Here is a 19,274-nt window from a genome sequence, read left to right as displayed (position 1 = left end):
CCACTATGTTATCTCTCCTGGGGTCCCCAAAGTTGACACTTTTGTTGTTCTGTCCCCCTCCAAATGGAGACCTCTGGACGCAGGTGCATGTCTCCCGAAGCCTGTGAACTTTATTTAAACTGCAGGGTGTCAGGACCTCCCTGGAGTGTTGGGGGGGTCCTCAGAGCCCTCCCCAAGCGTCAGGCCTCAGCACCCCCAATCTGGGGACTCTCTTTGCCCTCTCTGCTCCGCTGCAGGCGTCCTGGATTTTCCCTCTATCCAGCTGCCGTCCGGGCCAGCTGCACCCACTACATCTTCAGCAGTGGACCGAGGAGGGGATTAATCATATTTTTGAGGAGGACACTCTGCTATTTATCTCCCTGACACGTCCAGTGATGGGGCGCCCACACCTGCCCACAGCCCATTGCCTGGTGAGATTACACATTGCCCTGCTCCATTGCCTTTCCCAACCCTCCCCATCGACGGCCGCCTGGTGCTTGTTCAATCAGATCGGGGGTTTTGTTGTTCTTCCTTCCCAGGAGCGTGTGTGTTCATTTGTTGTCCAAACGTGGCATTTTTTGTTTCCTTTCGGGGGTCCCCCTGCAAACCAAGACCCAAGATGCTCACACAACTTTCAGGGGTGCTCTCCCTCTGCCACCAGGGGATTAAGAGACACCAACATGTGGGTGTCCCCCAGCTGCTGTGGTCACTGAATGGGCCATCAGGCTTCAGAGTTTGGTTATAAATAGTCGACAGATGTGCATGTCTCCTTCCACCCTGGGAAGTTTCCTGCCGAGAAGTGCCTCATCCTTCACATCTTTTCCACAGACTCTGCTTTTGTATTTATGGATAAGATCCCCTGACCCATCCTTGGGGTTTGTTTGGATTCTGCCTCTTCTAGCTTACCAGGCACCTCTTACTTCCTTTTTCTTTTCTTGGTCTCGAACCCTTTCCTTTGACTTCAAAATACCAAGGAGCAGAGACACTCTCCATCTGTAAATAGCATGAAGAATGAAATTGATTGCTGATCGCTCAACTCAAAGAACTGGCTGCAATGGGACGTAAAGCTCTGCCCCGACTCCCCCACCCCCACCCCACCATACCTTACCCCCATCAAAGTGGCTTCACTCAGAAACTGTTTCCCCTGGAATGCATGTCTGATGCCAGCAGTCTTCACTGCTGCAGGATCTGCCCCAATGTTATGTAGGCAACTTAGAGACAAGTTCAGGAGACATTCCACCAAGAGTTCTCTGGGGGGCTATGCATTTACATGGACAGCTATTATACTGTCCCTAGGTAGGCATGCCAAAGACTAACTGAGCAGCTAAACTTTTATCTTTATCTTATGCTGGGGGGGGGGGGTGTTGGGTAGGGGGAGTGCCAAAGACTGACTGAGCAGCGGTGGGCAGGGAGAGGAGGAGAAAGAGAAAACTATATCAGGTGTTGGGAATCAAACCTGGATTGGCTGCCAGCAAGGCTAAAGCCCAATCCATTGTACTATAGACCCAGCCTGGCACTATGTTTCTGCATCCAAAACTTCACACCTTCCACTCTCCTTATTACCTTTGGATGCTAGAGCTTAAAGAATAGAAAATTTTCCACTGGATTTATTCTCCCTCATATGGAAAACGGACGAAGAGTGAAAGAACACTGTTTGAGAATCAGAAGAGGGTTGAAAGCCTCTTGCTGACTAGGTTTGTACTTCCAAAGAGGTTCCTTCATCCAGATGAATTTCAATCTTATATACATATGGATATATGTAGATATGCAGAAGTTTGTGGATTGCAATGCAAATGAATATAAGCATTTAAGGAGTACAACATATAAAGAATTTCAACCTGTCAATTTGGTCTTTCTCCACCTTTTTATTTATTTTTTGATGGGCGAGCCACACCTGACAATGCTCAGGGGTAACTATGGCTCTGCTCTCAGGAATCATTCCTGGCAAGCTCAAGGGGCCATATGGGATGCCATGAAAGGAACCTGGGTTGGCTGTATGCAAGAAGCTGTACTATCTCTTCAGCCCCTCTTTCTCCATTTGCATCAGTGAATGGAAATAGATATCACTCACTTGATCACTTGGCATCCCGTTACTCATCGATTTGCTCGAGCAGGTGCCAGTAATGTCTCCATTCACCCCTGTCGCATGCTAATGTAGCCCAATGGCGTCTGTTCATTCTAGGAACACGAAGAGCTTCAAACCGATCATTCAGGGTCTTGACAAAGAAGTCTGACCATCTCATAGGTGGGCGGCCACGCGATCTTTTGATGTCCCGTGGAATCAAGTCGGTAATGGCTCTAGTCCAGCAGTTGTCTCCAAATCTCATTACATGACCAGCCCATCTGATTTTCGATGCCTTGGCAAATGAGACAGCGGCCCTGATTCTTGACAGTCAATGGAGGTCAGAACTCTGGATTCTTTCTCTCATTTGAGTAAAGCATGATACTCCAAGCATAGCTCTTTTGATTCCTCTTTGGAAGACCCGAATAGTGTTCTCATCCTGTTTTTGTAGGGCCCAGATCTCTGAGGTGTATGTTAATGCAGGGAGAACAGTGGAATCAAAGAGATGTGCCCAGAGCCAGAGGTTCTTCGTCCTCTTAGCTATTTCTTTGATGCTCTTGAAGGCGTTCCAAGCCACTCTCTTCCTCCTGTGCAACTCAGGTGCAAGGTCATTCGTCATGTTGACTTTACAACCTAGGTACATTTAACTGATGCATTCGGAGATGTTCGTCCCATTGAGAGTGAATGGAATGTCAGGAACAAGACCGTTTCTTATAAACATTGTCTTCGTGAGATTCAGCTTTAGTCCCACCTTTCCGCACTCATGATCAAAGTCGGCCAGCATTTGTGTCTCTTGGCTGGTGTTTGGTGTTATTAGAACGATGTCATCAGTGAAGCAGAGGTGGTGTAGTTGCCGACTGTCTATCTTCACTCCTATTTCTTCCTATTCCAGTCGTCGCATAACATTCTCGAGGGTGGCACTGAAGAGTTTTGGTGAAATGGTATCACCCTGCCGAACCCCTCTCTTGATATAAAGACGCATTTGATCATAGACTACCCAACATGTCCATTTTGTAGAAAAACTAGGGAAATATATCACATACAGTTTCAATTTCACTTTCACCTTTACTTTCAGACCTCTTAAATGTGTTGGTATCTTCTGATAATTCTTCCGTTCTGTGTCAGTATATTTTAAAAAATTGGACAGAGTACAGAGGGAGGGCCACTAGATTTGCACAGAACTGACTTAGGTTGGATCCTTCTTATCCCATATGATCCTCCACGCCCTTCCAGGAGTACAGTTAATTGTGGACCACAAGCAAAATTGGACAGAGGAGGAGTGGATATTGACAGAATGAGAGGAAAAAGGGAGGAGGGAGAAGATTGTGATGACTCCAATATAAGCCCAAAGAAGGAATCATTTTATCCAGAACACCAGCAAATCCACTGCCAATTAACTTTAGGAGATTTTTTTTTAGGCTTTGTGGTAGAACATTTCTCAGTTGACAAAGATAACATTGAAATAATGCAGTGAAGCCTTTTCCACTCTAATTGTAGTAGAACTTTAAACTCAACCCAAGAGCCTGACATAGGTGAGAAAAGGCTTTCACCAAGCATGTTATGGGGAATGATCATGCAGCCAAGGCAATCTCTTAAAGATTGGGGTGTCACTAGCACCCTCATTAGGGGAACTTCCTGTCCACACATTCTCGAAAGAGAGGCAGGGAGCTCAGAAGGGCACAGCTGAGAAGGAGAGAAGTTCCAAGATACTCGAACCAAAGGTTCTTATTGCACCAAAGGATCTCAAGGCTTGGAGATGATATGGTGGTTAGCACACATACCCAGCATGCATCAGGCCTGGGTTTCATCCTCAGCACAAACTCCTCCATGCAATGCTGGGTACAGTTCAGGAGATTCCCTACCCCAAGCACTTCTAAATATGTCTGAAGCCCTTAGCACCATCCCAGTAGCCTAGGTATCCCCACAACCTTAGATTTTGGGTCCTCACAATGGAACCAACAGTCTGGTTTGGCCAAGAATTACTGGTGAGGCAATCACTTCCTCCAATTCAGCTTGTGATCCCAAAGTCGCATGTTTTCTTTTTAAATTGTTTTGGGTTTGGGGCTACAACTAGTGGTGCTCAGGCTTCCTTCTGGCTCTGGACTCATAAATCACTCCTGATGGTACATGGGGACCACAGGCCATGGCAGGGCTGAAACTAGGGACAGCTGCATGCAAAGTAAGTGCCTTAACCCTGTGGTATCTCCCTGACCCCAAAGTTCTAAGTTCTTTACAGGTTGTGAGTTACCAGCAACAGTTCAAAAAGTAATATGTTAAGAAATACATTTCTCTCTTTTAGTGACATTCTCTCTTTTTGGTGGCTTTTAAGTCTCAAGACTTAATGATGGGAAACTTACAGACTAGAACCAAGATTTAAGGCTGAATTTTTCATCAAGAAAGGAAAAGCAAAGGGAAGAAGCATACTTTCATCAAACTGATGAGAAGCTTGTCTGATTAAATTCAATTCTATGAATAACTGGGTGCCGTTGAAATGTGTCGGTTCTGCGTGCATTTCCTTCCGCTGTTTCTCTTCAGCATTTGCTCATCAGGCCTCATTAAGACTGGGGATTTCTCCTCATCTGCTTGCAAATTTAGAGCCCAGAGATTGCCTGGCTCAGGTGTAAAATCAGTTGCAGATAAAGGGCATTAAAATGTTTCTGCTGTATGATTTTTTTATAAGATCTTTTCTCTAGGAAAGATTTCATCCCAGAATTATGCGCCCTGATTATAGGCCAACCATTCAGGTATTCAATTTCTAGACAAGGCCAGATAGGAAAATAGCACTGCATTGATACCTTTTTTCCTCTTTTATTTGACAGTGTCAGTATCTATGATTAAAATCTCATGATAGACCCACTACTTCTACTTATCCAGGGGCAAGAATTCCATGATAACAAGCAGATAGTAGAGAGATAGAGATATTGGAGCAGTTCTGATGCTTAATCCACTCAATCTGGAACACATGGAATTCCATGAGGAAGGAGTTAGGACACACCTAGTTTAACGATTATGTTTTCCCAGGAAAGACTTAACAGCATCAAGTGATCAGGCTATTCCAGTGGGTATAACTTCAAAAGCAGCAAGTGAGATCACATTTGAGAAAAAACAAACACAAACACAAAATTTATAATGGGGCCTAGCTCTCAACTTGGAGGGATTCAGTGCAAAACAAATAGGCAGAGCGTCCTGCCATGGACACAGGCTGCAGGGAGGGTGGCAGGAGGGAAACTGGGGACATTGGTGGTGGGAAATGTACACTAGTGGAGAGATGGGTATTGGAACATTGTATGACTAAAACCCAATCATGAACAGCTTTGTAATGATGTATCTCTTGGGGATTCAATAAAAAGAATTTCAAACAAAACACTCTCCTCCTGTTGTTCATCGATTTGCTAGAGCGGGCCCAGTAACGTCTCCATTGTGAGACTTGTTGTTACTGTGTTTGGCATATTGAATATATCACGGGTAGCTTGCAGGCTTTGCCACGCGGACGAGATACTTTCGGTAGCTTACCGTGCTCTCCGAGGGCTGGAGCGATAGCAGAACAGGTCGAGCATTTGCCTTGCACGCACCCCGACCAGAGTTCGATTCTTCCGCCCCTCTCAGAGAGCCTGGTAAGGTACCGAGAGTATCTTGCCCACAAGGCAAAGCCTGGCAAGCTACCCATGACATATTCAATATGCCAAACACAGTAACAACAAGTCTCACGATGGAGATGTTACTGGGCCCGCCCAAGCAAATCGATAATTTGAACCAAAAGAGAGAGAGAGAGAGAGAGAGAGAGAGAGAGAGAGAGAGATGATGATGATGATGATGATGATGATGATGATGATGATGATGATGATGAACAGAGCCATTTCTCATTTCTAAAGCATCTGCTACGATTGGTTGAGAGTGATAAATATAAACAGCTAGCAGAGTCTACTATTTTACTTTTAGAGATGACTACTGTAGTCTATTCTTCTACTGTCTCTAACCTACTATATCTATTGATGTACCATTGGCTTACAAGACTGGGTAGTATTTCAGGGGTATTGTGTCACAGGATAACAAATGTATGCACAACAATTTGCCCAACACCAAATTTCACTCACCGTTTACCACTCTCCACTCAACACCTTCACCCATTGCCCCATCTTCTCCTCTGATAACCACCTTATTGCGGTCAGAACTCAAGACTTTATGTTTTTTTTTTTTTGTCCAGTTGCTTTCTCTCTGGACTCTGGGCTTGAGAGACAGTACAGTGAACAGAGCACTGGCCTTGCATACTGTCCACTTGAGTTCAATCTCCAGCACTCCATATGGTCAACTGAACCCCACCAGGAGTGATCCCTGAGCACAGAGCCAGAAGTAAGTCCTGAGCACTTCCAGGTGTGGCCAAAAAAAAAAAAAAACACTTTTAGATTTAGAATCTCTTTAGAACCAATATACCACCCAGGATAATATCATCAAATAATTCTCCTGACTTATTTTTGCTTAGCATAATCCCCTTAAGTTCCAACCACATTGTTGCAAATGATTAGATTTAGCTTTTTGAAAAATAGCTTCTAGTTTATCTATGTAAACTGGACTGGAGCGATAGTACAGCGGTAGGGCATATGCCTTGCACTCAGCCAACACGGCCATCCCGAGTTCGATTCCTCCGCCCCTCTTGGAGAGCCCTGCAAGCTGAGAGTATCGCACCTGCACGGCAGAGCCTGGCAAGCTACCCGTGGCGTATTTGATATGCCAAACACAGTAACAACAAAGTCTCCAATGGGGACGTTACTGGGCCCGCTTGGGCAAATCGATGAACAACGGGAGGACAGTGACAGTGACAGTTTATCTACGTAAAAAAGTCTGTATCTACTAAATGACTAGACTCCACTTAACTGTTGTTTTATATACCTCCAAGCAAAAAGATTTTAGTTGTGTTGCAGGTATTGTTATGTGTGTATTCAATACACACCTTGTACTGAATATGTGTGTATTGAATACACACAACAATATGTGTGTATTTACATTTATTGTAAATAATGTAATTTTTTTTACAATACTGAGAGAACACAAGAGTTTGTGCTCTCTCCAGCCAAGGCAGAGGTGGCCCCAAGCTGCTTCCCCACCCCGGCCTGCAGCCGCTACCAATAGAGACTTGAAGGAGGGAATAGGGCTGCCCGGCTGGTTGGTGATCAGACATCGTTTATTCTAATCTCAGTCCCGCCATTTATTCCATTCTCCCTGTGCTCCTGTTCCAGTGTCACTGAGTGTCCCATTCCAGTCTCACATTGCTCCTCATTCCCGTCTTCTGTCCCTCAAACTACTCTCCTAGTGCCCAGTCTCACAGCCTTTGTTTGTCAAGAGCCCCACCTCCAAGGTTTGGGGTTAGCAACCACAGCTAGGTCAGATAGCACACTCAACATATGTAAAGCCCTTCCTTTCCTTCATGGAAGCTCTTCTAGAACGAAGACCTCATTCTGCTAAGAGATCTGCTCAAGGGCAGAATTTCATCTAAAGGCATACTTCTCCTTTCCTTAGTCCATAAACAATCATAGATTTACTTTTTAAGAATCTTTCTAGTCCTTTTGCATGACACAGTAAGAGATGTAAGCTTATAGGGTGGCTCTCCTGGGGAAATCTTGCTGTAGATCCGAGACTACAGTTCTCAGGCCAGAATTAGTTCTTCCTAATCCTAGCAGGGTCCTTGTCCAGTCACTTTTCTTTGGTTCATGACAGAATTGGTCCATGACCATTCTCTTATATTAGAAGTTTTAAGGCACTTGACCTGTCCTGTTTCCATGCCAGGGTAGCTTACAGCTTGTCCGGGTCCATCCAGTCCCATCATTGGGACCCTGCTTTTGGGATGCTAGGAACTAAGGGCAACTGAGGCTTAAGTAAATATATGACAGATGCCTAGAAGTAAATATTAGAGTCAATTAGACCCCAAGCTACAAAAGCATATCGTTAACTTCTTTCCTGTGTCTATGAAAAAGGACATTGCTCTAAAGAAAACTGTGCTAAGGACATAAGGGAAAGAGAAAAGCACTATTTCACTTATAAATACAAAATTCAGAGTCCTTAGAAGGATCTGACATTTACATGTTACAGGGTCTGATTACAGTATATAGGTGATTAACACATAGGGGAAACAGAGCACAGAGAAGTTAAAGATAAACACAGAGGAATGGGAGTGCCTATGGAGCACTGTGATAGGTGTAACCCAATAAACCAAAGTTCCAAGGACAAACCGATGTTATCCTATAGTTATGTATGCTTTCAGAATCAGACCAGGGCTATGGAAGAACAGGGAGGTAAAGTATCTCTGTCATTCCTTCCTATCAAGACTACTTTTATCAATAAAATTATAAAGTTGACATTGTTGTTTGGCTTGAATATTAGTTGCCATATTTCTTCATGGTAAAGTTATCTTTTTTTGTCTTTTGTAATTTAACCATTTAAGTGTTTAAGGCTGGAATGAGAGGACATTGTCTAGGGTGCTTGCCTTGTATGTGACAGATCCAGGTTCAATCCCTGGCATTCCATTTGGTGCACGGAGGACCATCAAGAGTAATTTCTGAATGTAGAACCAGGAATAATCCCTGAGCACCATCAGGTATGGCTCTAAAACAAAAAGCAAAAAAAAAAATTAAGTTAAGTGTTTAAACATTCAGAACTTAGAAGTTCCAGATTACAGATGAGCAGGTGCATGAAGCAAGTCCATTACAAGTCGATAAGGAGATAACTTTGGTTCATTTAAGAGGGAATCATTTTGGGTGGATCCATGATAGAGAAATAGCTTGAGAAGGTCACTACTTGGAAAAGTCTGAAGTTCATTTGACATAGTTATCATGTTAAGGTCACCATTTGCCTTAAAAGCTCTTGGAATGTATGTGATGCCAGGGATTCAAAATGGATCCTAATGGTCCTAACCCTGTCCTGTCTTTCTGATTCAAGACTCTAAATCTTACTCATATTAAGAGATTTCCTTTACTAGGATCGTATTCTCTGCTACAAAAAAAAATTATGTAAACTAAACTTATGAAAACTAAAACTTCTTTATGAAAACTAAAATTAATATTTGAGGAAGTGCTAATATTCCCTCTCCTAATAAATATGTAGACAATTGATCTCAAGTTTCCTCACTGAAGAACTGCTGCATAAAAACACGGTTTTAGGGTGAAAGTACAGTGAGTAGGGCATTTGCCTTGCACACGGACAACCTGGGTTTGATCCACTGCATCCCATATGGTCCCCTGAGTACCACCAGGAGTAATATCTGAATGCAGAGCCAAGAGTAACCTCTAAGCATTGCTAGGTGTGACCCAAAATACTAATTAATTAATTAATAAAAGACAAGGTTTCAACCTAGTTTTACAAGATCTGCTATAGTTCCTCTGTTAGGTAAAGGTGATTAGAATTTGTCAAAATTGGTATCAAATAAGCCTTAAAAAGGAAATTCCTACTAAAAACACTATTTGAAATTACAATTTTTGAGTCATAAACTAAGAAGCAATCAGTACTTTTCTTGTTCAAATTTGTCATTTGTAATAGACATTTTATTGTGGGCACATACCTTGCTTTACGGAAAATACTTCTAGACATATTTTAATGCCTTTGTCATATGTTTATATTTGTACATGATATTTTAGAAAAATAACAACTTTGATCATCAAATAATAGTCTTTTCTATGTGTTTTAGGTTAATTTATACATTAACTGTTTAAATAAGTTCTATAAATAAATTCTATAAACTAATGGTTAATTCTATAAATTAACTGTTTAACTTAACAGCTGCTTGCAAGGCAAATGCCCTACCCACTATGCTAATATTACATATCAATATTTGACGGGCTGGAGCGATAGCACAGCGGTACGGCGTTTGCCTTGCATGCAGCCAACATAACCGACCCGAGTTCTATTCTTCTGCCCCTCTTGGAGAGCCTGGCAAGCTACCGAGAGTATCTTGCCCCTACAGCAGAGCCTGGCAAGCTACCCGTGATGTATTCGATATGCCAAACACAGTAACAACAAAAAGTCTCCAGTGGAGACATTACTGGGCCCACTTGAGAAAATCGATGAACAACAGGAGGACAGTGACAGTGACAGTGACAATATTTGACATTGATTCAGTGATAAACTTTTAGTGATGTTTTCTCAATAGTATCTAACTCAGTAGAAATTAATGTTTGATGTCCTCTTTCTTTAACTTTCTAAGTCAATATAATTGTATAAAATCACTATCAGAAGCTACTTTTCTTTTACCAGCTTCTAAAACTCAGGTATAAATATTGATACTTACATAATCCATTTGAGGTATGAACTTGGCTTCAAATGTAAATTTAGGGTTATTATTTAAATACAAAAATGATTTGCATGAGCAATTTTTGATCCCTGAGGCTCTATAAGGTAAAGGTAAAGGCCCTCCCGTTGTTCGTCGATTTGCTCGAGTGGGCCCAGTAACGTCTTCATTGGAGACTTTGTTGTTACTGTGTTTGGCATATCGAATACTTCACGGGGAGCTTGCCAGGCTCTGCCATGCGGGCGAGATACTCTCGATAGCTTTCCAGGCTCTCCTAGAGGGGCGGAGGAATCGAACTCGGGTCAGCCATGTTGGCTGCGTGCAAGGCAAACGCCCTACCACTGTGCTATCGCTCCAGCCCTATAAGAACATCTTAATCTTAAGATTAATAGCACAGCGGTAGGGCGTTTGCCTTGCATGCAGCCAACATGGCCGACCCGAGTTCGATTCCTCCGCCCCTCTCGGAGAGCCCGGCAAGATACCGAGAGTATCTCGTCTGCACGGCAGAACCTGGCAAGCTCCTCGTGACGTATTCGATATGCCAGACACAGTAACAACAAAGTCTCCAATGGAGACGTTACTGGGCCCGCTCAAGCAAATCAATGATCAATGGGAGGGCCTTTACCTTTACCTTTACCTATATAATATAAAATTTATACAAATGTCTACTTTTCTTTACAATGGCATATATTTGTTAAATTATATATATATTTAATTTCTATTAACATAACTTGTTATGCAAATAGAGAGATTATGGCTTAATCAAATATTTTTCCTCACAGAGTTATTGTTTCTTGGTGAGGGATGTAACTGAGGTCTATTCTCTTAGCTTATTTCCGGTATCATTAAGAGTTATCATTACACTGGGTCAATAGACTATGGATCTTTTAATCAACATGTTCCTTCTTCTCTCCCCACCTCCTAAACCTGCATTTGTCTTCAAGTTTCATCCATTTCGTAATAGAAAGAATGGCATCCTTCTCTCTCAGGGTTAAATTAATGTTCATGAACATGAGACTACAGATATGTCTTTGAGATAATGGTTTGTTTGCATTGGTTATATACCCCAGAGTGAGATTTCTGGACCATCTGACAGTTCTTTTTTAACATTTGAGTACCATTATAATGCTTTGCATAATGAATATACAAATTTATGTTCTCACCAACAAATCAAAAGTGTCCCCTGTCTTTACATCCTTGCCAACACTTACCTTTTCTTTTTAAGGAAAGACATTATATTTTTCTGATGACTATTGGGAATGAGAATGAGACTCTTTTCACATGTTGTCTATTTACATCCCTTCTTGCCCTTTCCCTATATTTTAAATCTGTTCTGTCATTCATCTACTTGAATATTTTGTGTAATTTAGATATTAATACATTACCATATGCATGATTTCCAAGTATTTTTCCTATTCTGTACATTTCACACTGTTCATACTTTATAAATAATTTCTATGTGTTTTTCCCATTTTATAAATTATGTCTTCATAGTGCTCATTGCTTGTCCTGTTGTACAACCTTTGACTTTCCTGATCATACTTTTCAAATTTTTGCTTGTTTCTTGTGCTTTGAAGTAATATCCAATTTTAACATACTCAAAGCAAGCAATGTCATCGATTTTTTCTCTAATTTTTCTTATAATAGTTTCATGATTTCAGTCTTATGTTTAAATTTTTCATTTATCTTTAATTGTCTTTATGTGTGTGGTACAAATTTATTTAAAAAAATAGAAAAAAATCCCAATGAAACTAAGAGTTAACATTTTCAAAATACATGCAAAATTGACAAAACTTTGGCTAGACTTATGAAAAGAGAAAATTCAACCAAAAATTAAGTAAAAGTGGTACTATAACTTATAAAGAAGTACAAGCTCATAAGAGACCATTATACAGCAACAAATTTGATAGCTTATAAAATATGGATAAACTTCTAAAAACAACTTATTAAGACTAAATCATGAAGAAATGGAAAATCTAAGCAAACTATAATGGAATTGAATCAAAGTTTTATTTAATAAACTCTCTGAAGATTAAAGTATAATATTGATGACTTCATTGATGTGTTATCCCAACATTTTTTAAAAAATGAATGACCTTACTATTAAAAATAATCAACAAATTCATTAAATATTCATAATTCCAGTCATTTTTCATAGAAATATCAAAAATATTCTATAATTCTCAGGGAACTGAAAAATTTTGTGAAGAGTCAAATTTATGTTAAGCATAAAGAGCAAACCTGAATGTTTCATGCCACCCAATTAGAAATACATTATAAAACTATAGTAATCAAAACAGTATGACCCCAACATAAAAGTAGGTATACTGGCCAATGGAACAGAATACACAATCCTAAAAATAATTCCATGAATTTTTATTTATTAATAAATATCAGTGTCTTAATTGATCTTTGAACAGGTGCAACACCACACAATGGATGAAGGAAAATTTTCATTAAATGGTAGAAAAACTTTTCATGTACAAATATCTACCTTCCACTTGTATAGGTACATGAGTGATATAGAAATACCAGTATTCAAGGTGTTGAAGAGTTAGTAAAGTGAGTATAGCACTTGTCTTGCATGTGGCTACCTGGATTTTATCCCCAGTACCTTGTATGCTCCACCAAGAGTAAGCTCTAAGCACAGCCATGTTTGGTAAAAAAGAAAAAAAAAAGAAATACCACTATTCTATGTTCAACTGTTCCACAAAAATCCTCACGGAGAGAAAAACAATGCAAATTGGGTGACACAATCACTTCACTTTAGTAAAGTTTATATCCCAAAATTGTCACTAATAGTTTGCCATTACAAATTCTAAGATCAAGTTTAGTGGTCTCTTTCTACACAAGGTCCATTGTTTTCTTGCATTTGGTGAGCATTTAATGTTTTTTATTGAATAATTTAGCAGTAATGTTTTTGCAAATATAAGCCAACATTTAGAGCATTAACTGTAAAAGCAGCATATCTGGAGTAAAAAACATTTGGCCACTGATAACAAGTAATGCATGATGAGATAGAACATGACAGCAGATGGAGTGGTGTTTTCTCATTATGTCTGATCTAGGAAAGAATCATACTTTGATATCAACATTCCAACATGATACAATTATTTTGATATATTCTAAAAAATAGCTCTGGATATGGAAAGACCTAGACCAAATTCTCACCTCTGCTAGCCATGTTCTCCCAGACACATTGTCTGAAATTTCTTTTTCCTCGCCTATAACAAATTCTATGGATTATTAAGTATATTGTTGAGTAACTAAGGTAGCATAATCAGCCAAAACTAGTAGTAAGTTATTACCACATTGGCAAATTCACCAGGTTTACCAGTCGTGTAAGGCACGATGCTTCTGATCCAATGCATAATGGAATCATTGATTATTTCTCCAAAAAAAGCTGGAGTATCTTCCTAGTGTTTCCAATATCAGATGGTTTGACCTATAGAAAGTTAGTATGGTTGTTTAACCCAAATATAGCTGTGGCCACTTTTTTTGTAGCTTTTTTTTTCTGGTGACTCCCACCAGTGATTCAAATGATTCATATGTTCTTTGCATCATGCTTTCAAAATCCTGGGATCATGTAATTTCAACCATCTGTTGATGTTTCAGAAAGAAGTATTTTGATTGGAACATAAAAAATTAATCTAGGTTGCATTTTGCACATTCTGATTTTAGTTAAAAGTAATTTTGGTTAAAAGGTACTTTGACATATTCCACAATGTTAACAATTTAAACCATAAGAAGAAAGGAACTTGCAGATTGAATCAAACCCCACCAAAATACACACACACACACACACACACACACACACACATAGACATTTTATTTTCCTGGGACAAAGACTGGGACCCTGGGTTCTGAAAGTCTAGAAAATTCTACTCTCTGGAGGAGGAAACATCATTTCTTATGTAGTTCCCTTGGTCCCTAGAACATGGCGAAACTCAGCTTGAACACTATTTCAAGCCTTAGCCTGTTCAATGAAGATTATGCCGGATCTTATTAATATATGCACATTTTAATATTAGTAGAATATTGATCGTAACATTATTTAAAATTTTCTTAAATGTGTTTGGATAAAGAAAAGTAATGCATTTCTCCCAAACATACAGTGTATTGCTACATACGGGTGCTACTCTTACGGCTAATTATGCTTATGATATAGTGAAGCATATTTACGTAGTGTGTGTATGCAGTCACACGTTTCCTATATACCAGAGAATGTATGCATACATCTATAGAGTGTGTACACATATACATGGAATACAGTATGTTACTGTATTTTCAAACCCACATCATTCAATGTCTTGCCAAATAGCATTACAGGCAAAACGCCAGATCTTTTCTCTTCCTTACTGAAGTCACTTGGAACATATCTGAACGTGGCAAAATACATTTGCCAAGTTATGTGCATAAAAATATCCTTTGATCTTTCGGAGTCATAAATATGTAATAAGCTACATGATTGCCCCTACTGATCTGGACACCATCAATCTTAGCTTTCTTTTTTATGGGTTCATCAAAATAAGATATGATCAAGGTACAAAAGAGTTAAAGAAGCTATTCATTTTAATGTTTCCTAGGAGAGTCTGTTTGTTATCGTGAGTACAAATTATATATATAATATTTCATGAATGATGTTGAGGCATTAAAAATCACCTCTGCTCTCAAGTGAACACAAAACTCTGGCTTTCTGCCAATTCTCCCCTTGTCCCCTTATGGCCTACTACAAGATACAGTGTCATTGATGCAGAATGATACTGGTGTGCTTCTCAAAATTCTGTTTTTAAAACATAGACTAGATTTTTCACATGATTTTTTTTTACAATGTCCAGTAAATTACACTCTAAGTAGCTGTTGGCTTGAGTTAAACAGTGTGGATACAACTTAGGGATTTTCCACATTTAGCAAACATTAAAATAAATTTTATGGGGAAAAAAACAGAGGGCCAGGGAGATAGTAGAGTAGGTAAGGTGCTTGACTTGCATAGTCCTGACATGGGTTTGATTCCTGATGCCCTATATGGTCTCCCCAGTACTGCCAGGAGTGATTACTGAATGTAGAACTAGGAGTAAGCACTGAGCATTGCAGAGTGTGATTCTAAAACAAAACAAAACAAAGATTTTTAAGAAGAAAACAAAAGTAGAAAGAGAAGAAAAGGATGATCTTTTGCAAACATGAGCTATTTTGGCACTGTTCCTTATTTTCTTAATGAAAATCTTTAATATTGTCCCTTCATATTTTCAGTCTGATTTTTGTAAATTTAAATTTATTTTTTAATTGAATCACAGCGAGATGCACAGTTACAAAGTTGTTCATGATTGGGCTTCAGTCATACCATGTTCCAACACCCGTCCCTTCACCTATGTACGTTTCCCACCACCAATTTCCCTCCTGCACCGCCCCCATGCCTCTATGGCTCTATGACAGGCACTTTTCTCCACCCACCCCCTCCACCTCTCTCTTTGTTTTCCTCTTCTCTCTCTCTCTCTCTCTCTCTCTCTCTCTCTCTCTCTCTCTCTCTCTCTCTCTCTCCTCTTTCTCTCTGTCTAATGTTCTTTGATGTCTAAAGATGCACAGCACGAATTGTACACCCACTGTGCCTGTTGAACTTTTCTGATATTTTCTGATATCAAGTTGCCAACATATATTACACTGGTGGTATCATCTTCAAACAGACAGCTGTGAAGTATTGTAGGAAAGGAAAAGTATGTAAGTCATAAATTGAGTAGTAGAGTGGGTAGCAAAGTCTCCCTTTTCCAAATTGCGGCAAAGAAGTGTCTGAGTCTTGCAAGGATTAAATTTTGTCTCAGGAAGGATCTCAGAATAACTATCATTCAGATAGAATTAGGGTGATTAAAAAGGGGGACGCAGTTCTTTTGGGAAGAACTGCACACCTTCTTCATTGTGGCACAGTGTGGAATTGGTGTTCTTATAAGCTCTGTAGTCAAACAAGGGGTATCTCCAGTGGACACAATTATTTGATCAGAATAGGACTCTTCACTGAAGTTTCATAGTATGAAAGGAATCATAAATTTTAAATTCCCCATTCTTCGATGTATAATATGAATAGTAGCTTGTAGTACTGAAATCATACTGTTTTCTGATTTTAAACCTATGTCTAGGCTTATTAATGAATTCATACCAGAAAAAAAATATTGTTTTATTTTTAATGAAACAGAAACCATACCATGAGTTCTGTTTCATACAAATCTATGTTTTGCATGTTTGTTAGAGGTCTTCCCTATCTTTTAGTTTAAATGAGTAAAATACAAAGCAGGTCAGGGCCTGGAATGTGTCTCAGCATTGGAGCTCCTGCCTTCCAAGCAGAAGGCTGTGAGTTCGATCCCCTGCTGTGCTCCATGTCATACCAGCAACCTGCTAGGTGCCTAGTAAGAAAGGATGGTTTCTGGAGATGAAGGAGGAATGTTAGGTTGATTTTAGCACTCAGCCTAGATGAGGTCAGAAAGGCATGACGGGTAGTGAAATGATATCAGAAAACTGTTGAGATCTTTAAATAAAGTTGTGCTTTAAGATCTGTCTTTTAGGGGGTATGGTGCCACCAGCAGGTCAATCTGTACCTGTGAGGCAAGTGCATCAGCAGCCTGATGGCACCTTCAAACTTCCAGATACTCCAAAATTGCTGCTGTGAGTTTGGCCATACCCCAAAAACTTGGGGAAAAGTAAACCAAGAAAGTAAACGGCCAAAAGTTAGGTATGTGGGAGACACATCCATAAACCACCTCCAGCACAGCTATATAATTGGAGGCATGGTCTCTCTGGTTCCTGATCGAACTGCTTAATGGCCATGATCCCAGAGACTCAGAAACAAATCTCAAAAGCCAATGGCTTTTGGCAGAAATGTATCCAGTCCATGCAATAGGTTACTGGCGCTGGGCCACCCCAGGTGGGAATAGGTTTCGTGCCTTGACCTATTCCCTCTGGTGGCCCAGTGGCCACCATCCTCCAGAGGCCACTGGACAGTCAGTTTTGGGCCCACAGTGATGAGACACATGGGGCCTCACGGGATGGGGATGGAGCCAGCCCTTTCCTCCCCATTCCAAAGACACCCCAAGACATCACCCACGAACGGCCTCTCTGGCTCCTGATCAAGCTGCTTAATGGCCATGATCCCAGAGACTCAGATACAAATCTCGGAACCCAGTGGCTTTGGGCAGAAATGCATCCAGACCCCACAGTAGGATACTGTCGCTGGGCCACCCCAAAGGGGAAAGGGTGCAGTCCCTTCGCTGCTCACCCTTGGCGGCTCAGTGGCTGCCATCCGCCAGAGGCCATTGGACAGTCAGGTTTGGGCCCACAGTGACAGACACGAGGAGCCTCACGATATGGGGGTGGAGCCGGCCCTTTTCTTCCCACCCCAACGAGACCCTGATTCGCCGCCAATGAATGGCCTCTCTGGCTCCTGATCAACCCGTTTAATGGCATGATCACAGATACTCAGAAACAAATTGTGAAACCCAGCGGCTTTTGGCAGAAATGCATATAGTCCCTGCAGTAGGTTAACAGCACTGGGCCACCCCAGGTAGGAATAGGTTTTGTGCCTTGGCCTATTCCCTCTGGCGGCCTGGTGGCCACCATCCTCCAGAGGCCACTGGACAGTCAGGTTTGGGCCCACAGTGATGAGACACATAGGGCCTCACGAGATGGGAGTGGATCCGGCCCTTTCCTCCCCATCCCAACGAGACCCCGAGTCACTGCCCACAAATGGCCTTTCTGGCTCCTGATCAAGCTGCTTAGCGGCCATGATCCATAAACCTAAAAGCTTGTAACTGCTCTCACAGTGATTCAATAAATAAAATTATAAAAAATGAAAAAAAAGTAAGGTGGAGTTCATGCCCAATTCAATCAGCTAATCAGTGGCAGAATAAATAGCAGTACTCCTACATTTAAAAAAAATCTGTCTTTTAGCAATAGGATAATTCTCTTCTGAAAACAACTTCTTATCAGAACTTAGAGAGTCAATGAAACCTATTCTGGTCTGAGGATATTGGTCCAAGGACTGAAGCACAAGCTTTGCATGCAGGAGCTCTGTGCTCAGTCTCTGGCACCACACGGTCCCTAGCTTACTCCAGAAATGACCCTTGAGATGATCCCTGAGCACCAACATAAGAGTGGCCCCTGAACCACTGCTAGGCTTGGCTCTCACACCACTGCTTCCAAAAAACAAAACCTGCCCCTATAAAGTTGTAAGAGATGGTAAAGCAGCATTTTAAACCATTTTGAAACTCAACCAAGGTCATAAAATAAAATGGAAAAAATTTAACCACCTCCCCAAAAAGAATAATCATGGATAAAATCTTCAAAGAGGTGTGGTCTCTAGGATATTTTTATTCAGGGATGCTTTTTTTCTCCCATCCCATCCAACACACACCTTACCACTCACATTGCCAGTGCTAGAACTCAACAATAGACTGTGAAATATAAAGAGAAAGTATTTTTCCCTCTCATTCATTCCTCTGGTTCGGTTTTCATTTCCAGCCAAAGTATCCTTGTTTGTTTGATCAGCTATATTTTTTTCATTGACTTATTATTGGTATACAATTACTATGGACTTCAAGGGTTTAGCTTCACCCCTTCTACGGGTATAGATATCACCATGTCCACTACTAAAGTTCCAAGCCCATTCCGTCCTCCCCAGAGACTCCTCAGCATATTTCTCCCACCTTCTTCCTGCTTTCCCTCTTCTAACCCCCAAAGTTGTCACTACATATAAGAGAGAGTTTTGTGGTTTCTTACCTGTTTGTTTCAGTCATTTATAATATATACATGAACCCATATGATCAGAGACCTTTACTACCTTATTTAATTTGGCATAATCACCTCCATTTCCACCCATTTTTGCCCCAAAAGGCACAATTTACTATTTTATTAATAGTAATACTATTACTATTAATACAGAGTATAACTCCATTGAGTAAATACACCACAGCTTCT

Source organism: Sorex fumeus, unplaced genomic scaffold, assembly GCF_029834395.1.
Source record: "Sorex fumeus unplaced genomic scaffold, SorFum_2.1 ptg000051l, whole genome shotgun sequence".
Lineage (NCBI taxonomy): Eukaryota > Metazoa > Chordata > Mammalia > Eulipotyphla > Soricidae > Sorex > Sorex fumeus.
This window is presented reverse-complemented; position numbering follows the sequence as displayed.